We start from the raw sequence: 5,111 nt of genomic DNA on the forward strand, positions 1-5,111 counted from the left end.
CCGAAAGTCTAATGTCCCTTATATCATTTTCTGTGGAAAATGTCGAGATGTGAAAGGGAGGAAATCGGGCTCGGGCCAGAAGGAAGATTCCTTGAATGAACAATTCACGAGGTTGTTTTGTGACTCGTCTGCGTGAGGTTAAAAAAATTAATGAAAAAGGACGCATCTAGTCACACAGGCGTCATCAATAGTGGTTACTAACCTTAATCACTATCTCATAAACCTAATATCCTATCGACTCACCCCAAACCACTAACCCCAATCCTAACCAATAACCACTAGCCCCAACCACTAACCCCTAAACCTGCACCTTAACCCCAGGCCCTAACCAAGGATTATTGACAGGGATCAATGGAGGAGCTAAAGACCTGATAAAGGAAGAATTTGAAACAATTATCTTGATTAAAGAAATAGTGCAAGGTATGTTAGTAACAAGAGATTAAATCAATGAGACCACCCAGCTCAGAAATTACTATTACAAAGATCAGAACATTTCAAAGACTATCACATGCAGTACGTGTGGAGGAGTTTTACTAAATCGGATCCAAAAAAGTGATAATTAATACAACAAATAACAGATTTCAACTCTCATGCAAGTATTTCTATAAAGGGGTGGTTCAAAGGAATTTCAGATGAGTGCAAAGTGAGACACTACAGTTCAGTCTATGACACCCACAAGCCGTGTACTCAAATGGAACAAGCTTGGGGTTTGATGTGGCAGAAGGCGAACTAGATGAGAACTGAAATAATCCAGAGTAAGAAAAGGCCCAAAAATGGAACAGTCAGTAACAGAACATCAATTAGACTCCTCTTATCATGCAGAAATCAAATATTCGACACACTGTACGATAGCAAAATACTGCAGATGCTGGAAATCCAAAATAACAACAGAAAATGCTGGAAAAACTCAGCAGGCCAGGCAACATCCGTGGAGAGAAAATAGAGTCAACGTTTCGGGTCAAACTCTTTGTCAAGACTAAAGAAGCACAGGAAATGAAATAGATTAAGAGGCCAGGCTGGGAGAGAACAAAAGAGAAGTGAAGAGACATTAGGAGGTATTCAAAATGAGATGAGATGGTGATCGGACTAGTGGAGACAAAAGACAGCTCAGATTAGGTGTGAAATGCGCTGGCAGAGTGGGAGACAGCTGCCATGTGGGAGAGAGAAAAAAAAGAAAGGCGGGGGGAAGGGCCAAAACAAAGGGGTGGAAAAAAAATATAAGGAAAAATGTAACAGGGGCCGAGGTTATGATCTGAAATTGTTGAATTCGATATTGAGTCCGGAAGGCTGTAAAGTGCCTAATCGGAAGATGAGCTGCTGTTCCTCGAGTTTACGGTGAGCTTCTGTGGAACAATGCAAGAGGCCGAGAACGGTGAGGTCCAAGTGGGATTGGGGCAGTGAATTAAAATGACAGGCGACCGGAAGCTCGGGGTCACCCTTACGGACTGAACGGAGGTGTTCCGCAAAGCGGGCGACACACTGTGTTTGAAACAAAGATGATTTATTAAATATTTATACAGAATATTAATCTCCAGTTATAAGGTTTATTAACATAAGCAGAAACAAACCCCAGCTGTCAGGGTGAAAATGATTCAGTCCCGGATATGGTTAACAGCAGCAATAACAGCAGAATCCAACCCCTGCAATCACTGGTGAACTCGCTGGTGTCTCAGCAGGTTGGATGACTGAGTGAATCCCTACCCACACACGGAGCAGGTGAACGGCCTCACCCCAGTGTGAACTCACCGGTGATTAAACAGGTTGGATGATGAAGTGAATCCCTTTCCACAGTCAGAGCAGGTGAATGGCCTCTCCAGTGTGAACTCGCTGGTGTGTCAGCAGGTTGGATGTTGAAGTGAATCCCTTCACACACACGGAGCAGGTAAATGGCCTCTCCCCAGTGTGAACTTGCTGGTGTGTGAGCAGGGTGGATGACTGAGTGAATCGCTTTCCACACACAGAGCAGATGAATGGTCTCTCCCCAGTGTGAGTACGTTGGTGGTTCTGCAGATCATTTTTGCTTTTATACTTCTTATCACAATCAGAACATTTAAAAGTCCTCTCCTCTGTGTGACAATGATGGTGCCTCAGAAGGTGGGATGACTGATTGAATCCCTTCCCACATTCAATGCACGTGAATGGTCTCGCTCCAGTGTGAACTCGCTGGTGTGTCAGCAGGTGGGATGACTGAGCGAATCCCTTCCCACACACGGAGCAGGTGAATGGCCTCTACCCAGTGTGAGTGCGTTGATGAGTTTCCAGCTCAGACAGGTAACTGAACCCCTTCCCACAGTCCCCACATTTCCATGATCAGTTGAAGCCTCGTCCACACACTGAACATGTGTATGGTTTCTCCCCACTGTGAATGGTGAGTTTTTCAGGTTGTGTAAAGATTGAGACAAACATTTCTCTTTCCACATTCAAAGGCCAATTATATTTAGGTCCTGATGAATTGAGTGACTCTCAGATCTTGACGTGATGTTTGGTTTAAGTTTTCCGTTTGGTTTAAGTATTCCCTTCTAATATCCTGTAAAGGGAATTTACAAAAGTCTTCGCTGTAAGTACAGGATCGAAATTCAGAACAGACAATTCTAGTTGCTGCGAAAATTCTTTCCTCTCTTCTTCCCCAAAGCTGTAAATCCACATCACACAGAATCTCCCTCCTTCCTGCATGGAAATCCAAACCCATTGCACCACCTCCAACATTTTCCTGTCAGTCGAATTTTTTCCCTCCCCTGAAGGTACTGACTCTGGCTGGGTTCAGTTCTACACTCACTGGATCCCCTCCCTCTCCTCCCCTGAAGGTGCTGACTCTGACTGGGTTCAGTTCTACACTCACTGGTTCCCCTCTCTCTCCTCCCCTGAAGGTGCTGACTCTGGCTGGGTTCAGTTCTACTCTCACTGGATCCCCTCTCTCTCCTCCCCTGAAGGTGCTGACTCTGGCTGGGTTCAGTTCTACACTCACTGGTTCCCCTCCCTCTCCTCCCCTGAAGGTGCTGACTCTGGCTGGGTTCAGTTCCACACTCACTGGTTCCCCTCCCTCTCTTCCCCTGAAGGTGCTGACTCTGGCTGGGTTCAGTTCTACACTCATCAGTTGCTGTCCAGTGTGTGACCTGTGTGCCCCATCTACGTATAAACTCTCTGGGAATCAGACCGAATGCGCAGTCCCTCTGGGGACCGGACCCCCGGCCCGAATCAAAGGTTTCAGAGGAGGAGGGATTGATAAAACTACTTGAAAGAAGGTGTGGTGGTGAAATGTTGGGCGGGTGCTCAGCATCTCACACATTGTGTAAGATTAACATTCCACATGTCTGAACCTTTCATTCCGTCCCTGATTTGGGAATCTCTTGAGCTGGCACTTCTTGTCCCATTATACCGAGTTGGTGCAACAGGAGAGCCAGGGATCAGGGGGATATTGGACAGGAAGCACACAGCACGGACATTACACTGCAGGTGGGATATGTGAGAGTGTTACAGTGAGGGCTTCATTAAACACACACACAGCAGAAGCACATTAATCTGATGGGAGATCACTGACACACGAGCAACCAGCAGTGTGGAGCCTCCTGAGAGTCCGGCCCCTTTCCAGCCAGTATTTACAGGAGCTGGGACACAGAAAGTGTCTCATTAAAATCACTGATATATTTGTTCACACAAATCAACCCCCAAAAAATGCTGAATGATTTCCCCCAGACGCTCCCTGACCAGTCACCATTTCTCCTCCATTTACAGACGCTCCCTGACCAGTCTCCATTTCTCCTTCATTTACAGATGCTCCCTGACCAGTCACCATTTCTCCTTCATTTACAGATGCTCTCTGACCAGTCTCCATTTCTCCTTCATTTACAGACGCTCCCTGACCAGTCACCATTTCTGCTTCATTTACAGATGCTCCCTGACCAGTTACCATTTCTCCTCCATTTACAGACGCTCCCTGACCAGTCTCCATTTCTCCTCCATTTACAGACGCTCCCTGACCAGTCCCCATTTCTCCTCCATTTACAAACGCTCCTTGACCAGTCACTATTACTCATAAGAACATAAGAAATAAGAGCAGGAGTAGGCCATACGGCCCCTCAGACCTGCTCCGCCACTCAACAGGATCATGGCTGATCTGAATCTAGACTCACGTCCACTTCCCTGCCCTCTCCCTGTATCCCCTAATTCCCTTATCTGCTAGGACAATGTCTATCTCCATTTTAAATTTATTTAATGTTGCAGCTTCCACAGCTCTCTGGGGCAGCAAATTCCATAGATTTACTTCCATCTGAGTGAAGAAGTTTCTCCTCATCTCAGTTTTGAAAGGGCAGCCCCTTATTCTAAGATTGTGCCCCCTAGTTCTAGTCTCACCTGTAGTGTATGTACCTTTAAGAAAGAACTACTTTTACAGCTCCTGTATACTGTAGTATCGGCAGTGACCACACCTGTATATAAGCCCTTAGCAGGGATCTGTACTGTTAGTTTTTAGACTACCCTCATCCAGTAAACACCTGTTGATTGTTGATCTGCAGTCTCCGTCTATTTATTGAAGAACACCATACCTTAAGATTCACGGATTTAATAGTGGTGACGAGGTCGATTCGAACCTACCTGCAACTCTGCATTTCCTCCCAAGGATTCGCTCCTGGAGGATTGTGGAAGAAAGTCGAGGCCAGAAGCACGGGCGTCGACCACGAGCAACCGCCCAGTCATCCGGCAGAGAGTGAGCATCGCAGGGGGGGCTGTTCAGAGCTGGGCTTGGTTCTCCAGCCACGATGATCCAGCAACAGGCTGGCAACAGGTACAGCGCAGACCCTTCCTGGACAGCGGCGGCTGGAGCCGACCGACGGCACAGAAAAGGCCGAGCAGCGTCGACGGGGTAAGAGAGAGGGTAAAGCGCACAGGGTGCAGCCGGGGGTTGAAGACCGAGCGGCGTCGACGGAAAACAAAACGAGAGAGAGGGTAAAGCACAGCCGGGGTTCAGGACCGAGCGGCGGCAACGAGAGAGGCGCACAGGAGAACGTGCAGAGCGCAGCCAGGGCTCAAGGGCTGAGCAGCGTCCGCGGGGGAAGAAAGGAAGCGCAGGAGATGCCATTTGAGCTGCGGAGAAGAAGGGAGAGCGCGGGAGACGC

At 47.7% G+C, this 5,111-nt stretch overlaps 1 pseudogene; it reads right to left on the reverse strand.

Moving 5' to 3' along the window:
• Nucleotides 1-1,536: 1,536 nt before the first annotated feature.
• Nucleotides 1,537-2,307, reverse strand: LOC147119135 (uncharacterized; annotated as a pseudogene).
• Nucleotides 2,308-5,111: the final 2,804 nt, after the last annotated feature.

The sequence above is a fragment of the Somniosus microcephalus genome, chromosome 4 (genome assembly GCF_052327205.1).
Source record: "Somniosus microcephalus isolate GS21.2 chromosome 4, FLI_Smic_1.0, whole genome shotgun sequence".
NCBI classification, from domain to species: domain Eukaryota; kingdom Metazoa; phylum Chordata; class Chondrichthyes; order Squaliformes; family Somniosidae; genus Somniosus; species Somniosus microcephalus.